The following is a 22,361-nucleotide window of genomic DNA, read 5'->3' as shown; positions in this document are numbered from 1 at the left end:
GCCGGTACACCCCGAGAGCATGTGTTTTTTGGGTTGTTGCAGGCAGGGGGCGTACTTCGTAGACAGGTGTCTCCAGATGGGATGTTCCATTTCTTGTGCATATTTTGAGCAGTTCAGCTCATTTTTTGAATGGGCGGTTAGGGAGGTTGCGGGGGTGAGTTCTATTATCCACTATTTGGATGATTTTTTATGCATAGGCCCCCCGGATTCTCGTTGTTGCGGCATTTTGCTCGGGACAGTTCAGCATTTGGCAAACAGATTTGGGATCCCCCTGGCGGCGGATAAGACAGAAGGCCCAAAATCGGACTTGATTTTCCTGGGAATCACGATTGATTCGATGGCAATGGAGTGTAGATTGCCGGAGGACAAATTGGTGGCATTGAGACAGGAGGTGAGTATGGCCAGCGGCAAGCGTAAGCTTCACTTGAAGGAAGTGCAGTCCTTGCTTGGCAAATTGAATTTTGCTTGCAGGATTATCCCTATGGGGCGCATTTTCTGTAGATGATTGGCGGCTGCCACGGCGGGGGTGCGCATGCCGAATCACTTTGTGAGGTTGACGAGGGAGTTACAGGAAGACTTGAAGATTTGGGATTCCTTTCTGGCGGAATTCAATGGGCGGGCCATTTGGCAGGTTGGGCCGGTCGGCAATGCAGATCTGGTCTTGTTCACGGATGCGGCCGGTTCGCGTGGCTATGGCGCTTACTGTCAGGGTAGGTGGAGCGCGGGTCCGTGGCCGGAGAGTTGGAGGGAAGCGGGTTTCCTCAAAAACGTAGTCTTGCTGGAATTATTCCCCATCGTTTTAGCTGTTGAGTTGTGGGGGGATGTCTTTGAGAACAGGAAGGTGCGATTCAATTGCGACAACATGGGGGTGGTGATGGCCATTAATAACATCTCGGCCTCTTCTCCCCCGGTGATAAGATTGTTGCGGCGCTTGGTGCTTTGCTGTTTGCGCATAAATGCTTTTATATATGCTGTGCATATCCCTGGGGTCGACAATGGCTTAGCGGATGCTTTGTCTCGTTTCCAGTGGGACACGTTTCGCAAATTGGCACCGGAGGCACATCGGGAGGGGGAACCGTGCCCGCAGGAGCTGTGGACGGTTGCATTGGAGTCGCCGCAGGATTGATCAGACAGTCTCTCAGCGCAGGAACGTGGAAGGCTTATCAGAAAGTTTGGCAAGAATGGTTGGTCCTGGTGAAGGAGGTAGGAGGTACAGGGGGCCCGGAAAGGATGGAGATGCTGGTGTTGCTCTTTGTATGTGCTAATCATGCAAGAGGCGTGTCTGGGGCAGCCATAGGACGGAAGATGGCTGCGTTGGCATTCTGGTTTCAGATGGAAGGTAGGGTGGATGTCACAAAGGCATTTCTGGTCTGCAGGGCTCTGCGGGGTTACAGAAGGGGTTCCCACAAACGCGACTCCAGGCGCCCTGTGTCTTTTGCGGTGCTGGGGTCAGTTCTGGCAGTGTTGGGGGAGGTGTGTTCAGCGGGTTTCGAGGTAGTACTGTTTAGGGCGGCATTTGCGTTGGCGTTCTTTGGGGCCTTCCGGATTGGGGAGCTAGTCTCGCCGTCCAGGAGGGTGGCTGGTGGACTGCGGTGGAGTTACATAGTTACATAGCTCATCCAGTTCAACCAAAAAAAAATAAAAAAAATATATATATATATAATAAATATCATACCAACCCATATACCCAATTCTATAACCACAGTTGATCCAGAGGAAGGCAAAAAACCCCAGCAGAGCATGATCCAATTTGCTAAAGCAGGGGAAAAAAATTCCTTCCTGATCCCCCGAGAGGCAATCGGATTTTCCCCGGATCAACTTTACCTATAAATTTTAGTACCCAGTTATATTACGTACACTTAGGAAAAATCCAGGCCTTTCTTAAAGCAATCCACTGAGCTGGCCATAACCACCTCTGCAGGGAGTCTATTCCACATTTTCACATTTTCACAGCTCTTACTGTGAAGAAACCTTTCCGTATTTGGAGATGAAATCTCTTCTCCTCTAGACGTAAAGAGTGCCCCCTTGTCCTCTTTGTTGACTGTAAAGTGAATAACTCGACACCAAGTTCCCTATATGGACCCCTTATATATTTGTACATGTTGATCAAATCCCCCCTTAATCTCCTCTTATCAAGAGTGAATAAATTCAGTTCCTCCAATCTTTCCTCATAGCTGAGTTCCTCCATGCCTCTTATCAGTTTGGTTGCCCTTCTCTGCACTTTCTCCAGTTCCCCGATATCCTTTTTGAGAACTGGTGCCTAAAACTGAACAGCATATTCCAGATGAGGTCTTACTAATGATTTGAACAGGGGCAAAATGATATCTCTCTCTCTGGAGTACATACCTCTCTTAATACAGGAAAGGACTTTGCTCGCTTTGGAAACCGCAGCTTGGCATTGCATGCTATTATTGAGCTTATGATCTACCAAAACCCCCAGATCCCTCTCCACTAAGGATTTCCCCAGTTGTACTCCCCCTAGCATGTATGATGCATGCACATTCTTAGTCCCTAAGTGCATAACTTTACATTTCTCAACATTAAACCTCATCTGCCACATAGTCGCCCAATTAGACAGAGCATTGAGGTTGGCTTGTAAATTGGTGACATCCTGTAAGGATGTTATTGCACTGCATAGCTTGGTGTCATCTGCAAAGACGGAAATGTTACTTTTGATCCCAGATCCAATATCATTTATAAAGATATTAAAAAGCAAGGGTCCCAGCACTGAACCTTGGGGTACACCACTGATAACCTTAGACCATTCAGAGTAAGAATCATTCTCAAAATATTTTTTTCCTGCAAGAACTCGTCTATGTGGTCTTTTATTAATCCCTCCAGTATCTTCCCAACTATAGAAGTTAAACTAACGGGTCTATAATTACTTGGTAAAGACTTTGTTCCCTTTTTAGATATAGGCACCACATTTGCCCTGCGCCAATCCAGCGGTACTATTCCTGTCATTAATGAGTCCCTAAAAATTAGATACAATGGCTTTGAAATTACAGAGCTCAATTCTTTTAGGATCCGTGGGTGGATGCCATCAGGTCCAGGTGCTTTATCCACCTTTATTCTGTCCAAATATTTCTGGACCATATCACTTATGAGCCATTGTGGATTTGGGGCTGAGTCAGTACCACCCCCCATTATGGACATGAGCTCCCCCATGCTCCTTTGTATACACAGAGCTGAAGAAAGTATTTAATAAGTTAGCCTTCTCTTTGTCCCCAGTCACCCACTCCAGATGCTTTTGCAAAGGGCCTACATGCTCAGACTTAACCTTTTTACTATTAATATATTTGAATAATTTTTTGGGGTTTGTCCTACTGTCTTTTGCAATCTGTCTTTCATTTTGAATTTTTGCATCCTTGATTTCCTTTTTACATATTCTGTTATATTCCTTGTAACATTTAAATGACACTAGCGTTCCTTCATTTTTATATTTTTTGAAAGCTCTTTTTTTATAGTTTATAGCTTTTTTAACTTTGGCCGTGAGCCACATCGGCTTTATTTTTAACCTTTTAAACTTATTGCCCATGGGAATATACTTTGCCGTGAGATCACAAACAAGCTTTTTGAAGAATTCCCATTTCTGTTCTGTGCCCATTGGTGCCAATATTCTCTCCCAGTCTAAGTCCTGGAGAGCAGCCCTCATCCTTGGAAAATTTGCTCTCTTGAAATTAAGTGTTTTTATCTTTCCTGTATGTGATTTTTGCTTACAGCTAACATCAAATGAAATCATGTTATGGTCACTGCTACCCAGATGTTCCCTTATCTGAACATTAGTAATACGTTCTGCATGGTTTGAGATTACCAGGTCCAACAGAGCATCATTCCTAGTTGGGGCCTCAATAAACTGTACCATAAAATTGTCCTGTAATAGGTTTACAAATTTTTGCCCTTTAACTGTCCCAGCAGTGCCATTACCCCAGTCAATTTCTGGGTAGTTAAAATCCCCCATTATTATCACTGTCCCAGCCCTTGCAGCCCTTTCTATCTGTGCAAGGAGCTGAGTCTCCACCTCCTCATTAACATTGGGTGGTCTATAACAAACTCCAACGATTAACTTTGAACTACGCGCATCTGTATGCAGTTCCACCCATAATGCCTCAGACTCATCACACTCTCCGTCCACCAGGTCCTCTTTCTCACTCGCTTTGAGATCATTTCTCACATACAGACAGAACCCTCCACCTTTCCTTTTTACTCTGTCTTTCCGAAAGAGTGCATAGCCAGGAATATTAATAGCCCAGTCATGTGAGGAATAAAGCCAAGTTTCAGCAATACCGATTACATCATAGCTCTCCTGATGCACCAGAGCTTCCAACTCGCCTATTTTGCTTGGCAGACTTCTGGCATTGGCGAACAAACATTTTAATGTATTCATATATTTTGACCGGTCACATACTATCCTCTTGGGTGTTCCAAGATTACAACTAGGACTTGCTACTATATTTATCTTGGGTTTATGTGCTTTGGTTACCCTACCACTAATGCCCCTAATATTACCCTCTGGAATATGCTCCACGCTGACTATCTCTTTCTCTGAACCCTCCCCCCCATCACCTAGTTTAAAAACCCCTCTAACTTTTTGGCCATCCTTAATCCCAGCTGATCTGCACCCTCCTCATTTAGGTGCAGTCCGTCCCTTCTATAGTACCGGTTATCGACTGAGAAGTCGCCCCAGTCCTCCAGGAACCCAAACCCCTCCTTACTACACCAGCTTTTGAGCCACTTGTTTACTTCCCTAATCTCCCTCTTCCTTTCTGGTGTGGCTCGATGTACTGGTAGTATTCCTGAGAATACTACCTTGGAGGTCCTTTTCCTCAACTTAGCTCCCAAGTCCCTAAAATCATTCTTTAGGACACTCCATCTGCCTCTGACTTTGTCATTGGTGCCAACATGCACCATGACAGCTGGGTCTTCCCCAGCCCCTCCCAGTAATCTGTCCACCAGATACGTGATGTTCCGAACCCGAGCGCCCGGCAGACAACATACAGTTCAGCACTTCAGGTTGTTGTTACAGATTGGCCTCTCTGTCCTCCTAAGAATTGAGTCCCCTACCACCAGAATCTGTCTTTCCTTTCCCTTCGCTCCCCCCCCCCCCCCACTCTCACTGGAGGAGTTCTTCTCCTGGCAGCTAGGAGAATCCCTCAGCTCCAGCAGTGCTGGTCCCTGACTGGGATCACCAATGTCACTCAATGGAGCGTACTTATTTTCACAAAAAAACAGAAAATGTATACATGTATACTACTTGCACATATATCTGACCTCAGCGCTCAAATAAAACAGTAAAACAAAATTCTATTGCTAGAACACAAATCTCTCTCTTTTTGTCATTAAGCAGCTATTATATATTAAAATAAAAATGTAACCAATGTGATTGATCTAAAAAAGAAACAAGCACTAACAGCGCTTTACTGCATATTCAAATTAATACTAATTATCTGTAATTCAAAAGATGCAGTCCACATATGTTTGATGTACCACCCTTAGTCTTGGTGATTAACACCAATCAATGTCCAAGAGAAGTTTTTTTTAGAAGGAAAAAGAATCAATGCTTATAAAACAGTCCAACATGGGATACAACAGAGTATTTCCAATAGCCTATTTTTGAGGGACATGCAGGGTAATAGTGAAGAAGTCCTCCTGTATAGGTGGCAGTAATCAGAGTCCTACACCTTCACCGTTTGCACCGCAGTGTGGATCCCCTTAAAATGGCCGCTTACCAGAAGCTTGTAACTTAGAAGCCTGTCTGTTTAAATCACTTTAGGTAGGCACCTCTTGATTCCTCCAGCTCCCTCCGCTATGTTCTGGTGTCCTCGTTGGTATTAAGCGTAAAAGAAATGCAAGGGGTCCAACATAGTGTTATACCCTTTATTGTAAACACCCTCTCCCCCCTTACATATTGCGCTTACTTAAAAACAATGTAATAAAAGCATCTACATAGGTTGTCAGTATTGCAGAAACGAACGTCTCACCACCAGGCCGATATCCTCTTACGTTACTGCCTGTTAGTAGAGTCCCGGGCGTTCGTTTGGTCCTGTTCAACCTCACTACTTTGCGTGATCACGCCCTGACGCGTTTCGTGATTACGTCTTCAGAGGACGTGGTCACGCAGTGTACGCTGTAGTAATTTATAGTGGACTTAAGGAGGCAGGGTGGTGCCACATCCTCTGTGGCCCCTCCCGTCTCTGCTCGTTTGTTTCTCATCCGGTCGGATCACTGTCCGCAACCTATATATTTCCGGTTTACTCACGTCCGGATGTAGTATCCGGTGTCTCCGGAAGTAAGGAATCAGACAGCGATCCGATCATATGTTTTCACATTCTCCACAAAGCTCATCAGAAATTTATAGTCTTGCGGTCAATGTGTGGAAACATTTATGGTTGTTATCCATATTTAATATAACTGACGAACTTTTCATTCGTACTGGATATGAAAATTGTATTGGTAAACTCAACAATATTAAGTCATTAGTTAGAGGCATCTCTCTACCAATGAACCCATTTTTTTATGTATATATAGACCTACTATATATATAGACCTATAGCGTACTTATTGGGATGCTCCAGCCCTGGATCGGCCTCCCTGGCACTTGCCCCTCTACCCTTCCTGACTGTCACCCATCTACTCTCTGCTAGTGCCTGCCCCTCCTTGTCTCCACCCACCTCTGTGCTGGCCCCTGCCGTGTACGTTCCTGGTTCTCATTTAGGGTGGAGGGGCCTCTCAGTGCTGACAGTTGCTTCCCCAGATTCAGAACCTGGGCTTCCAGGGAAACAATGTGCTTACATTTTGCACAGCAGTATTCGCTCACGATCAGATGATCAAGGAACGCATACATGCCGCAAGATGTACACCGAGTCACCTCACCACACCCGCCAGTCATCGTACCTATTAATTTAACAATGATTAGAGATTATACCCAGTCCAAATTACCTAACAACTAGCTTCCTGACACTAATACTCAACAAGACAGTACACAGGTACTCACAGACCAGCGTGCACACACAATGCACAAGTACTAACGATATACACACACACACACTACTCAGACACACAGGTACTCACCCTACATAGCTACTATGACCCCTGTTAAAACCTCCTGTTTCAAACTCTGGTTTTTAACTCACCACTTGGACCAGTTCCACTTACTCTGGTTTTTAACTCACCACTTGGACCAGTTCCACTTACTCTGGTTTTTAACTCACCACTTGGACCAGTTCCACTTACTCTGGTTTTTAACTCACCACTTGGACCAGTTCCACTTACTCTGGTTTTTAACTCACCACTTGGACCAGTTCCACTTAGACAGAGTTCTCACAGACTCAAGATGAGCAGGCTCAAATGAGTTCTACCCTCCCCTTATATAGACCTCAAGCACCTGTGCCCAATGAAACCCTTCCCTTAATTAGTAGGCTGAAGGAAAGGGAAAAAAAAACACTATTTAAAAAGTGTCAGAAAAGGGTATTAAAAAGCTACAAGAAAAAGCCCCAAAAGAACCTAAAAATGCAACCCAGCTGTCACCAGCAGTCAAAAAGCAAAACTTATTGACACTCCACTCAAGGCTCCACTGTTCAGCTTGCAACCAGCAGTTTGGAGTGACGTCCAGTGCTCAGGAGGGAAGGTAAGGATCTGGATTAGGAAGTCGAAGATGGATCAGGAAGGAAGGGGGGCCTGGGTAGAGTTGTTTCAAGGGGTGGATGAGCAGCTTTGTCCAGTTACGGCTATCCAGCAGTTTTTGGCACTCCGCCCACCGAGGGAGGGGGCGTTGTTTGTACATCAGGATGGATCCTGCCTGTCCAGGTTCCAATTTTCTGCGGTTTTTCAAAAGTGTCTGGAGGCGGCTGGTTTTCCTTCAGGTGAGTATGCTTCCCACTCTTTTAGGATAGGGGCGGCTACTGAAGCAGCTCGATGGGGACTTCCGTCGGAGGTCATTAAGAGGATAGGTCGGTGGGAATCGGCTAGGTACCGGTTATATGTTAGGCCACAACTGTTGTACTGATTTGCTTTGTTAATTTTGTCTATTAATAATGTTGATGGGTTTGAATGTTTTTCCTTTGGTTATGTCTTTTCAGATCCCCCAAGATGTCTCGTTTGGATAATGGGACATTCTTTTGTTTTTTTGGGGGGCCAGGAGGGCAGATGTCAGGCCTGAAGGTAGACCACTCAGGGTGGCCAGGGAGGAAGGCACGGTCAGGTGGATAGGGATTCCGGGGATGATGTGGCATAAGGTAGTCCCCGAGGTACATCGTTTTGCTGCATTGGACCGGTCCCCGGATATTCTGGTGCTCCATGTTGGGGGCAATGATCTGGGGGTCCGACCCATGCGACAGGTGATCAAAGATATCCAGTGGGATTTCTTGAGGCTACGTACCACTTTCCCAGACATGACGGTGGTGTGGTCGGATATAGTGGCCCGCATGTCGTGGAGAGGGGCTCGGTCCTGGGAAAAACTGAACAAAATCAGGATTAAGGTAAACAAGGAGGTGGGAAGGTTTGTGGCCCGGAATGGAGGGGTGGTCATTCGTCATTGGGAGCTGGAGGTGGGCACCTGGAGGTATTTGAGGGGTGACGGGGTTCATTTGAACCCTGTTGGCATTGATCTGTGGGCCTTAGGGCTGGAAGATGGAGTACACCGGGCTTTGTTGGCGTGGCGGTGGTCACAAGTGTAAGGTTTCACACTTGTTCCACGGTGGCGTTGGGTCCTTGGCGACTGCTATATATATATATATATGAAAATATATATGTAGAAATGCATGGGTCATTTGAAAAAGGTTGGGACCCATGCCAGAGATGGAGTTATTGTGTTTGGGCTGGTGTCAGTCCAGATTAATGGCTAACATGTGTTGGGGGTCTGTGGTCAGTTAGTGAGTCCTCGAGGCAAGTTTGGCGGCTGGGGACAGATGCTGACGAAGAGGGGATCACAGGCTCAAAATAATAAGGGGTCGTCAGGGACCAGCCAAAAAAGCACTTAGGGTCTTTTGGGTAACTGGAAGTTGTTACAAGTTTTGTATTATTAAAATATATAAAATAAAGTTTAGTTTTTTATTGTTATTTAAATAAAGGCCGTTGAGGCCATTTTCATCCAAGCAGGTGTCCGAGTATTTATTTTAAGGTTAATAGTTAAGGTCTACATGTATTGTTGGGGAAGTAAGTTATCTGGCTACCCTAGTCATGCTTGTAGTTGTCGATCCCAGATTCACCTCATACATGTGTTATGTCATTGGCCATGTGGTGGGACTATGTTTGCACAGCTAGTAATTATTTTGTGGCTGCAAATTTGACCTGTAGGTTTGCAAAGTTCACGTCCCATTGAAGTCGTTTTGCGTTCGCGAAACGTCCCGTCGGAAGTTCGTCCATCACTAGCTAGGAAATTGAGAATAGTGTGGAATGACACCCAACTGGTCAGGAACACAACTAGCGAGAGAACTGAGCAGACAAAGAAACCCGCGACAAGAATGTAACCTTCGAGAAGGAAACGTGACTGAACGAGAAACATGAGTAGTGTGAGCTGATAACCGTGAGCAGCATGAGAACCTAGGCTGCAAGAAACCACGACCTGCCTAGGAAATGCAGGTTGCATGAGAAACGCGAATCAATGAAACCACAAGAGAAAACCTGGGGTTACAAGAGAAGACCCCGGGGACACGAGAGAAACGTAACATTGCATGAGAAACGTAAATTGCATGAGGACAAACTGTATGAGAAACTAACTGCATGAGAAACGTGAGTTAGAACAAAATGTGAGTGGTGTAAGAACAGATGAGAAGACTTGCCACTGACCAAGTCAATTAAAAACGATCACCTCAATCTGTTAAACCCATAGGCGTGATGGGTAACCCACGGTGGAAGAACACGGACAACCCAGCTGTGTGAGACAACCAGAAAACCTAATAACAACCCGCCCGTGACACAACAAACCCCCTGGTACCTGACAAGTAAAGGACGTAGGACCTAAAGTGTAAAGACGTGGGTGCCAAAATGACAGGACCAACAGGGCATGAATGTGAACCTGATGACACCACCCTAATGAATGCAGAAGTGAGCCCGAGCAACCTGCAGCGCCAAGACAGGAAATTAAAAACGAACACTCAGGGCTAAGGTACCCACAGACCATGGTGGGTAGTAGTAAAGGTGTAATGGTGAACGAATACATATGATGTGTGGACTACAAGCGAGAAGATTGTGGGACAACAATCAATTAACAACGAAACCTCAGCCCTTATGGACCTGTAGACGTGAGAACCAGCTAACGGAAATGCCGCAAACAAAAGGGCAACATGAAACATGTGACACATGGGGAAAGACGTAAACAACATGGCAAAGACGTAAGAAACATGGGGAAAAAACATGAGAAACACGGAAAACATAAGTTGCCTGAGATGCCTAAATTGCATCAGACATGTAAATTGCATCAGACACGTAAATTTGCATCGGAAAATGTAAAACTCGAGAACCATCACTTTCCTGAAAACCCTAAAAGAACCAAAAAACTTGTAAAACGTCAACCGCCTGAGAAATGCAAAACGCATGAGCAACGTAAATTGCAGAAACCTGTAAAAATGCGTAAGAACCGTAAATGCATGAAACGTAAATAGCATGAAACCATAAATCGCATGAGAAACCATAAAGCACATGAAATGTCAACACACAAATTTTCATGAGAACCATAAATTGCGTAAACCGTAACTGTATAAAGCCATAAATTGCAAAAAACGTAACTTGCGTAATGACTCGTAAATTGCACGAGAAACCGTAAATTGCATGAGAAACCGAAAAAATTGCGTGGGAAACCGCACATGTGTGAGAACCTAAAAATTGTATGAGGACCGCCACCAGGCGACCGAATCCTCCCCCCCCCTGCAGAACCACCAGGAGGAAGAGGCGGGCGGGAGAAGTGGCTCCCCATGGGCCACCAAGTGGACGAACCCCCCCCTGGCAGAAACAGGCGACCTGAACCTTCCCCCCCTCCCCCCCGGCAGAACACCGAGAGGAGGCGGTGGGTGGGAGAAGCATCACCCCGCAGCTGCCAGGTGGACTATCCCCCCCCTATCCTTGGATGAACCCCCCCCCAACCAGGCGATCAAAATCTCCAACCCACCCCCCGGCAAAAATAAATATGCTTCAAGATTTAATTTGTAGTGCGTGGGACGAAACACACACCCCCAGCATGAATACCGGGAGAGGAGGCGGGGGGTGGAAACAACATGGGGAGAGAGGGGCGGACCAGCCCCCCCAGGCAGGTGATCGAAAACCCCCCTCCCCTGCCAGAACCACCAGGAGAAGGAGGTGGACAGGAGAGCCCGCAGCTGACACCCCCCTCCCCTCCACCAGAGGCAGCTGGAGAAGGAGCGAGCAGGAGAAGGGCTCCCTCGTGGAGACAGAAGCCGCCGGCAAACACCCCCACAAATCATACGGGGAAGCCTGTGGCTGGCACCTCCCTCCCCCCTCCCCTCCGGCAGTGGCAGCAGGAGAAGGAGGCGGGCGGGAGATAGGCTCCCCCATGGAGACAAGCGCTGTGGGCGAACCCCCCCCCCCGGCAGAACCACACGGGGGAAGCCTGTGACAGAAACCTCCCTCCCCCCTCCCCTCCAGCAGAGGCAGCCGGAGAAGGAGGCTGATGGGAGAAAGGCTCCCCTGTGCAGACAGAAGCTGCTGAACCCCTCCTTGGGAAGCTGAGAGGCCCACAAGCGGAGCCGAACGTCCTCCTCTGATCTGCTGGAAGTGACGTCAGCACGAGAGCCGGCATCCACGAGAGGAGGAGGAGGGCAGGCTATATGCAGCCTGACTCCTCCTACAAATACAGGCTGGCCTGCGGTCAGCCTTACACATACATATATATATATTACGCACACATAAAATATATATATATATAATATATATATATAATGTATGTGTGTATGTGTCTCTGTTTAGCACATCCAACAGGGGACCTGATACGATTGGTCAGGTCTTAATCAGTATTTTCAGCCTCCAACCCCCCCTGGAGAAAGGTTCAGGCTTTTTCCTCCTGTGTGACCAGTGCCTCAAGCCTGTGACCGACCGCAAACGTTTTTTACCAACTTTTGCCTATCCGGCATTACTATTGAGGAGAACCCTCTACTTGTCCCCTTTTTTTACCCTATTCCCCCCCCCCCCCCCCCAGAGCATTAATATCTTTCAACACTTGTTGCAGTGTTTTATATCAGATATACCTTCCGCTTAAATCCCACATGTCTGTCGTGGGGGGGGGGGTACTTTTTGGGCAACTGAGGTTTGTCACTGGCTTTGGACCCATGAATTTTTCCTGCTGACGAAGTGGCCCTTTGACCGCAAAACTAGTAGAGGACTGTTTTATCTGTGAGAAAGCTCCAGCAGATATTCACTGGGGTAGTCTACAAGTATTTGTATACTGTATTGATTTTCCCATTTTAATTTATATTAAGATTTGTTCAATTTGTATGTCTTTTATATGTAATAAATTCGAATTGTATTCAAAGTTCATTGTTTTAGTATCGAGATCCATATTTTCTCCTTTTTAGAGTGTATAGGAAGACTGTAACTGTCCCTACCCTCTCTCTTTATCATCTATCACATGGTTAGGCCATATTGCTCACTGCTATATGTATTTCTCCACTTCGTGCAAACAGACACTGGTAAGTAGTGGCCCCTTACCTTGTGGCAAGGAGATAACCGTATATATAAACACACTGGATGTTTCAATTCCTTCTCCCCATATCCACAGATAATGGTGGAAATCAATCCTAACGCCTCTTTTTCATCTTTCAGGTAAAAATACCGGAATCAAATTCTCCTGAAGAAGCATACATTTTTACGTGGAACAAGTCAAGCCACTGACTGTTTCATCTACGCCCAGACTCACACTCTGACCCAATACTTTCGAAATAGCCAAATCTTTACCTGGAGACCGAACCTCTAAAATCTCATTCTGGTTTTTGTTGTTGGATGTGATTTTTTTTTTATTGTGTTACTATCATTTCATATTACATTTTTTGGTGTCAGAACTGGTGTGTTAAGGGTGTGTCAATACCAATTTTATTGATTCTTTATATGTATATGTTCTTTTTTTTTTTTTTTACATATTTGATTAATAAATGTAAAAATTTTTAGACCTGTTATCTATGTGCCTTTAACCACTTGCTTACTGGGCACTTAAACCCCCCTCAGTCCCAGACCAATTTTCAGCTTTCAGCGCTGATGCACTTTGAGTGACAATTGCGCGGTCATACAACACTGTACCCAAATGAAATTTTTATCATTTTTTTCCCACAAATAGAGCTTTCTTTTGGTGGTATTTAGTTACAGCTCGGAGTTTTATTTTTTGCTAAACAAACAAAAAAAGATGCAAAAAAAAAAAAATAAAAAAATCATGTTTTAATAGTTCGTTATAAAATTTTGCAAACGGGTCATTTTTCTCCTTCATTGAAGTGCGCTGATTAGGCAGCACTGATAGGCTGCATTGGTGGGCACTGATGGGCTGCATTGGTGGGCACTGATGGGCTGCATTGGTGGGCACTGATAGGCTGCACTGGTGGGCACTGATAGGCATAGTTAAGGCGGCACTAATAGGCACAGATAAGGCGGCACCGATGGGCACAGATAAGGCGGCACTGATGGGCAAAGATGGGCACAGATAAGATGGCACGGATGGGTGGCACGGATAAGTGGCACGGATGGGTGGCACGGATGGGCACTGATAGGTACCACAGATAGATGGGACTGATGGGCACTGATAGGTGGCACTGATAGGTGGCTCTGATAGGTGGCACTGCTGGGCACTGATGGGCGGCACTGCTGGGCACTGATGGGCGGCACTGGGGTGCAGCACCTTTGAGGCAGATTTTGGGTGGCACTGTGGGTGGCACTGCTGGGTGGCACTGTGGGTGGCACTGTGGGCACTGCTGGGTGGCACTGTGGGCACTGCTGGGTGGCACTGTGGGCACTATGGGCACTGCTGGGTGGCACTGACAGGGGGGCACTTACTTTATTTCAGGATGGCACTGCGGGTGGCAGGTGGGCACTGGCAGGGGGCAGGTGTCCGCTTGAATTGTTGGCCGTGATCGGGACTGATGTCCCGAACACGGCCGCCGGCGATCGGCTTTTTTCTTTTCTCCTCGCGCTGTCAGCGCGAGGAGGAATACTAGCCGATTACCGGCTCCGTTTTATCACATGATCAGCTGTCAATGGCATGCTAAGGGTTGGCGGATGTTTAAACAAAGCTAAGTTGGGAGAGCAAAAACAAAATCCACTTAACATACCTGGTCGTCATCTCTCCACCTTACTCACATGGCACTACCATGGAAGGATTAAGCACCAAGGTAGATGTTTCACAGAGGATGCCATAAGAGCCGCAGGCCTTTGGATTTTTTTGAGCAAAAAGACAGGTTTCAGCTATACTGCACAACTTTGTCAAATGCTGAAAACGAAGAGAGAAAAATCAGCAAATGTCAGATTTGCCAGTTGACAGGTTATGTACTGTGTTTGGGCCATGAATGGTAACAGCACACAGAACCCGAAGTGGAGCCTGTCAAGAGCTACAGTTTGATTCTAAGCCAATCCAGGACTTTTTAGCTAAAGAGGGCTGCACATGGATTTTCAATCCTCCTCATTCTTCCCACATGGGTGGCTCATGTGACTGAATGATAGGCATTACATGTAGGATGCTAACCACCTTTCTGGCAGAAGTGTCTGAAATAATCAATTCAAGCTCACTTGTCTTAGTATCTACAGATCCAGAGTCCCCAGCCATCCTTACTCCAGCTACTCTTCTTACCCAGAAGCTTGGGTCTGTTCCTGTTCCGCCTGGAGACTTTAAAGCGGGGGAACTTATACTGTGAGCAATGGAAGCGAGTACAACATGTCACCATCTGCTTCTGGAATTGTTGGACAATGGAGTATCTTTCTCTACTGCCAGGACGCAGAAAGTGACAGCATCTGAACCATATCCTCCAAGTTGGAGACCTTGTTCTGCTCAAGAACCAGCAAGCTGAAAGAATTGAATGGCCCATGGGACTCAGTGTAGAGACCATTCCTAGGGATGATGGTATGGTAAATAAGGTAGCAGTGAAAGTTACCAGACTAGGAACGGTAAAGACTTTCCTCAGGCCCATCACAGAACTTGTTTTGCTCTTGCCATTTGGAGAATGAACTTGCTTGCCTGGGTTTGTTGGTTCCAGTTTGTACCACAAGAAGAAGGTGCCTTGTACTTTAAGTGATACTCTTGATAGATATAGATATATGCATTTTCTTTTTGTCCTTCAGGTCTTCAAGACAATTTCAAATTGCACTGTTGTTTTGCATAACTACTGTTATGATGTAACATATTTACAATACTAGATGGGGAGTGTGCTGTTACACATGTGTGAGAATTTAAATAGTTAATTTTCATAATCCATTGTTATTAAAAAGGAAATGCAGTCTGCTCACATAATTTTTTATAAAAACATCTTTGCCATTTTGAAGCTTCACCCCAACAACTTTGCATATTATTTTATAGATATTGTGATTCTGTAATTGCCAAATATGCTGCAGAAGTCTCCCTACAATAAGTCTGGCTGCAGCCACTGAAGCTGCTGCCCTTTCACTTCCTGGATTTACACAGACACACACCTCTAGCTCTAGCAGCTTTCATTGGCCCTCTTATGACTGGCAAACTCACAAAAGTGAGAGCGAGAGCTGTGCATGATGTCATAAGCCTAGGCTAATGACCAGACAAAAAGCAGGAAGTGGGCTGTATACGGTATTTACTAGCAGAAAAAAAAAATGTTACTATCCAAAATTAACCACTTTCAGACCGGACCATTTTGCTGGTAAATGACCAGAGGTCTTTTTACAATTTGGCACTGCGCTGCTTTAACTGGTAATTGCGCGGTCATGCAATGTTGTACCCAAACAAAATTTGTGTCCTTTTCTTCCCACAAATAGAGCTTTCTTTTGATGGTATTTGATTGCCTCTGCGATTTTTATTTTTTGCGATATAAACGTAAAAAGACCGCAAATTTTCAAAAAAAATGATATTTTCTACTTTTTGTTATTAGAAAAATCCAATAAACTCAATTTTAGTCATACATTTAGGCCAAAATGTATTCAGCCACATGTCTTTGGTAAAAAAAAGTAAATAATTGTATATTTATTGATTTGCGCAAAAGTTGTCACATCTACAAACTAAGGTACGTTTTCTGGAATTTACGCAGCTTTTAGTTTACGACTGCCTATCTCATTTCTTGAGGTGCTAAAATGGCAGGGCAGTACAAAACCCCCCCAAATGACCCCATTTTGGAAAGTAGACCCCCTAAGGAAATTGATAAGTGGCATGTTGAGCCCATTGAATATTTTTTTTTTTTTTTTTACACAAAGTTGTCACTAAATGATATATTGCTCACACATGCTATGGGCATATGTGAAATGACACCCCAAAATAAATTCTGCTGCTTCTCCTGAGTACGGGGATACCACATATGTGGGACTTTTTGGGAGCCTAGCCGCGTACGGGGCCCCGAAAACCAAGCACCGCCTTCAGGCTTTCTAAGGGCGTAAATTTTTGATTTCACTTCTCACTACCTATTACAGTTTTGAAGGCCATAAAATGCCAAGATGGCACAAAACCCCCACAAATGACCCCATTTTAGAAAGTAGACACCCCAAGCTATTTGCTGAGAGGCATTTTGAGTCCATGGAATATTTTATATTTTGCCACAAGTTGCGGGAAAATTACAAACTTTAATTTTTTTTAATTTTTTTTTCACAAAGTTGTCACTAAATGATATATTGCTCACACATGCTATGGGCATATGTGAAATGACACCCCAAAATAAATTCTGCTGCTTCTCCTGAGTACGGGGATACCACATATGTGGGACTTTTTGGGAGCCTAGCCGCGTACGGGGCCCCGAAAACCAAGAACCGCCTTCAGGTTTTCTAAGGGCGTAAATATTTGACTTCACTCCTCACTACCTATTACAGTTTTGAAGGCCATAAAATGCCAAGATGGCACAAAACCCCCACAAATGACTCCATTTTAGAAAGTAGACACTCCAAGCTATTTGCTGAGAGGCATGTTGAGTCCATGGAATATTTTATATTTTGCCACAAGTTGCGGGAATATTACAAACTTTTTTTTTTTTTTCACAAAGTTGTCACTAAATGATATATTGGTCACGCATGCCATGGGCATATGTGAAATGACACCCCAAAATAAATTCTGCTGCTTCTCCTGAGTATGGGGATACCACATATGTGGGACTTTTTGGGAGCCTAGCCGCGTACGGGGCCCCGAAAACCAAGCACCGCCTTCAGGCTTTCTAAGGGCGTTACAGTTTTGAAGGCCATAAAATGCCAAGATGGCACAAACCCCCCCCCCCAAATGACCCCATTTTGGAAAGTAGACACCCCTAAATTTAGGGGTACACTAGTGAGACTAGGTAATAAATGGCGGGTGCCCTGAAACTATAAAAAAATAACTAACCAACCAGCGTCACCTGTAACAGTTATATGGTGATCACTGGTGAAAGGGTTAACTAGGGGGCAATCAGGGGGCTTTATGCGGTAGTATATGGGGGTCCCTGGCGCTATAAAAAGCTGCGGCGAACCTAAATACCTACCTGCCTAACTAGCGTCACCTGTGACACTAATACAGCGATCAGAAAAACGATCGCTTATTAGGCTGGGTTCACACTGGAGCGATGCGGGAACGCCACGAATCCGTGGCGGGTTCCCGCATCACATGCCTCCCGGCGGCAGTTCACACTGCCCTATGCGAACTGCTGGGAGTGTCAGTGAAATGTTAATGACACCCCCAGATCAGTTCGCATATCGCAGTGCGATCTGCAAACTCGGATCGCATGGTGTGAACACCCATGCGATCCGATTCTGCTGCGGGCCAAAAAAAGGGTCCCGTGCGAATTTGCGGCGGGTGCGATGCGAATTCAGCCATACTATCTGTATGGCTGAACTCGAATCGCACAGAGATCGGATGTGATTTGCACTGCAGTGCGGTGCGAATCACATTCGTTCTCATAAATCGCTGCAATGTGAACCCAGCCTTAGTGACACTGGCGACGGGGGGTGATCACGGGGTTAAACCTTTATTGGGGGGGTTAGGGGGGTACATTAGAACTAAAGGGGGCTAACCCTAACTGCCCTAATAGTTATTACAGTCACAAATGACACCAATGCAAAAAAAAATTAAAAAAAAATTACATTGGTGTCACTGTGACTGGGGGGCAGGGGTAATTGGGGGGGTGATCAGGGGGGTGTGAGTGTACCTGGCATGTTCTACTGTGTAGTGTCGTGTTGGTGCAACTCACCGATCCTCTCTCCTCTGTGTCGGAACGAAAAATACCGACACGGAGGAGAGATTACATCACTTCCTCTCCTGTGTTTACATTACAGGAGAGGAAGTGATGTGACGAAGGATTTCTATTCGTCGGGAGCGATCGCGAGGGGGTGGCCATGAATGAATGGCCGCCCCCTCATCGCTCCTGAACGAATACCGACCGCCGCAGGCACTGGGCGGGGGCCCGATCGGGCCCCCGACCCGCGGGAAGGCAAGGACGTACATGTAAGCCCTTATGCCTGCCCGTGCCATTCTGTCGACGTACATCGTCGTGCGGCGGTCGGGAAGTGGTTAAAAAAACAAGGGCAGAAGATTTATTAGATGGAAAGATGAAAAAAATGACTAAAGGTCTGTTTTAACTTCTGTAGAGTTGGTTATTATATTGCCATCTTGTGGTTGTTTTGGTTATTGCACCATCCTTTATGTTTTAGTATCTGTGTCCCCTGCCAATCTGTGATGTACCGTATTTTCCGGCGTATAAGACGACCTTTTACACTTAAAAAAACTGGCTGAAAATCGGGGGTCGTCTTATACGCCGGATGAGCCCCTCCGATGCCTGCTGAGGGTTCGGTAATACTGTATGTAGCTTCGGCTACATACAGTATATACCGCTGAGCCAATCCCAGTGAGCGATGTATTCAAATGAATACAGAGCCTGCTCGGATTGGAGTAACAACCTCTGCCAATCCGAGCAGGATTGGCTTTGAGAGTCAGAGAGGCGCGGGCTGATGATGATACAGCCTCTGCCAATCCAAGCAGGCTTTGTATTCATTAATAGAATACATCGCTCGCCGTGATTGGTTCCAGCAAAAGCAGGAAGAAGGATATGGCGCCAGCTCCTGCTCCAGCAAGAAGGACGAAATATCAAGCGGCGGAAGCCTTGGAAGGGGGTCGTCTTATATGGTAAGTACAAGAAAAAAATGCTTAAACAACAGTAAGATTAGGGGGTCGTCTTATATGCCCGGTCGTCTTATACACCGGCATATACGGTATTTCCTTTTCCTGTTCCTTCACTTTGGCTGCGTGGGGAAGAATATGGCCACTTCTATATAGGCCTTATACAATCTGCTCACATCCAGGAAAACATTACCACGTTTTGACCTTCAAATATAATCTTTTAATCATCTGCCACACTTTGTTGTCTGCTATACCTCCTGCTTGCAATAAAAGTATACTGATGGAAAAGACGTGTTTGAGTGCAAGGTATCTGATAAAGATTATCTGCTTATACAGGCCAAGCATAAAGGTCTCAGCAAGGGAGATAAGTCACTATTACCACAGTTGGAGTCAGAATGTCTACTGTAGGTAAATACAATCCTGCGTTGAGCTGCTTATAATATCGGTGGGTTATGGATGTCACTCCTTTCACACCTCCTATTCTCTAGGATGAGCATATTGGTACACAGAGCAGTGGATTTTGAGGTATTTAACCAGGAGAATCTTTGAGCTTGTTTGTATTTTGCATTTTGGCCATAGTGTATATCCCGCCCCCTTCTTTACAGTGGTTCTCCAGTTACTGGTTCTGCTAGATAAGCCAAATGTTTCTTTGCTAGTGATGGGGGATTGTGATGGTTACATCTGCCCTTAATTGGACAAACACTCCTAAGTTGATGTAGGCCCCCAGTTTAAGGGTACCACTTTGCAAAGATCTGTACAAGAAGTGGGGTTGTCTGATATATGGAGATGTCGGTTTTCTTGCTTTTCTAAAACTTTTATGACATTGTCCAGAAAATATCTAACTTCTGCTAATTGTGCCCCATATAGTTCTAAACTGGTATATGCTGCTGGGAGGCATATCTGACCATTCTCCCCTGGTTGCATGGCTCACCGCTAGACCTTGCACTCTGCCTAAACCTCCCTTGATGCTTAACTCTCTCTCTGGCTGAATTGGTTTGCCGATCATGCCTCCATCTAGGGTTGCCACCTTTTCTTCAAGCCAAACCCGAACACTTTAGCAGCACCGGTGTCCTATCATATAAGTTCCCCCATCTGATAGTGTCCGCAGTGTACTGCGCATGCGCAGTACACAGCAACACAGATTCCGAAAATTGCAGAGGATGAACGGCGCTTGCGCCGTGAGTCCAGGTTCTATCCCCACCATCCAAGTGGACATAGAGTAGGAATATAAAAGAGCCGAGCGCAGCGAGGCCGAGCCCAAAGCATTACCACTGTACATTGTAATGAACATTTTTTTTATGTTGTATACACTATACATATAGTTTTGTGATTAAATAACATTTCTGGAGGGGGTGATGGGTGCAGTATGTACAGGGGAGGAGTGCTATGATGGGTGTAGTATGTACAGGAGAGGAGTGTGGAGGGTATGATGGGTGTAGTATGTACAGGAGAGGAGTGCTATGATGGGTGTAGTATGTACAGGAGAGGAGTGCTATGATGGGTGCAGTATGCACAGGAGAGGAGTGCTATGATGGGTGCAGTATGCACAGGAGAGGAGTGTGGAGGGTATGATGGGTGCAGTATGTACAGTAGAGGAGTGTGGAGGGTATGATGGGGGCAGTATGTACAGGAGAGGAGTGTGGAGGGTATGATGGGGGCAGTATGTACAGGAGAGGAGTGTGGAGGGTATGATGGGGGCAAATTTAGAGGAGAGGGGTGTAGAGAGTATGATGGAGGCAGTATGTACAGGAGAGGGGTGCAGAGGGTATGATGGAGGCAGTATGTACATGAGAGGGGTGCAGAGGGTATGATGGAGGCAGTATGTACAGGAGAGGGGTGCAGAGGGTATGATGGAGGCAGTATGGGGAGGGATTTCTTGCTTTATCTGTGGGGTGACTATGGAATGAAGTCCCTCAGCTGGGGGGTAGGAAGGGGCTTGGAGTGATGTCTGTATGAAGTGGTCTGGGGGTGATATAAGCTGGGGGGAGTTGGGGGCTGAGAAGTGGTCAGATAGGGATGTCTATAATTTTTTTTAAAAAAAGCTATTGTGATCATCTACTAAAATATACAACAATACTGTTAAATGAAAACAATGTGTTATAAGATGCTGCCCCCAGCACTCTGTATGTACAGATGATGTGAAGGTAATGTATGAGCATTCATATATCCCGTGTTATCCAGGCTCTGAGTCTGGACTATCAGGGGTGTAAACTCACCACATACACACAGGGTTAAGTGAATGGTCATAAATGACATCACATAATCTGGACAGAGGATGGGGAAGTTTGTGTACATAGATAAGTGAGCTGCTTGGGAGATACTGTGATCGGACTCCAGACTCCCCCCCCCCCCCCCCCCCCATACACCATACACTCACTGCTGTCTCTGCTGTTTCTTCACAAAAGGAACGCTCCTGGAATTTTGCTTAGTAAAATAAAAAGTCAGCTCACCTCTTGATGAACAGTGGGCAGCCTGACAGCAACTCCAGTGATCTCCTCCGCTCTGCCTCCCCCTTCTTCCAGACCACGGCACTAGTGATTGCAGAGGGGGGAACAGAGATAATGGAGACCCTGCAGGAGCCTGGAGGGGGGAGACAGAAAGGAGCTTCAGATTCCCAACACACACACACCAGCACAGTGTGTGTATTTATTGAGACAAAATGATACTGCTGCTGTGACTGTCTCCACAGTGGCACGTATTGTAATGAAGCTCCCCCCTGCCAGAATGGTCTGTCCGGGTTTCAGGCAGTCTGAAAACCGGGCAGATGATTCAGAACCCGGACTGTCCGGGTGAATCCCGTACAGGTGGCAACCCTACCTCCATCTAAGCTCGTATCACAGAATATTTTTCAACACGTGCATACTTTCATGATCCATTGATTGGATGGGACACTTTAGAGAGCTATCTGAGTGACTTTTTATACCTGAAATCAAGGGGGTGCAAAATGCAACTATGGGACATGAGTCTCGGATGATCCAACAGGAGCTTGAGAGGAATGATCCGTCTGACTCTAATAAGGAAGCTTAGATCTCAGGCCAAAAAGGTTCTTAATCGAGTACCTGCATTTTTTGTAAAATTTAAATAGGAAATGCAAGGAGAGCTAATTCTGTCTTAAAGGCAGAGCAAT

Source organism: Lithobates pipiens, unplaced genomic scaffold, assembly GCF_037356315.1.
Source record: "Lithobates pipiens isolate NorthernLeopardFrog02 unplaced genomic scaffold, aLitPip1_a1.2 Scaffold_28, whole genome shotgun sequence".
NCBI classification, from domain to species: Eukaryota; Metazoa; Chordata; class Amphibia; order Anura; family Ranidae; genus Lithobates; species Lithobates pipiens.
Note: the sequence above shows the minus strand (reverse complement) of the source record.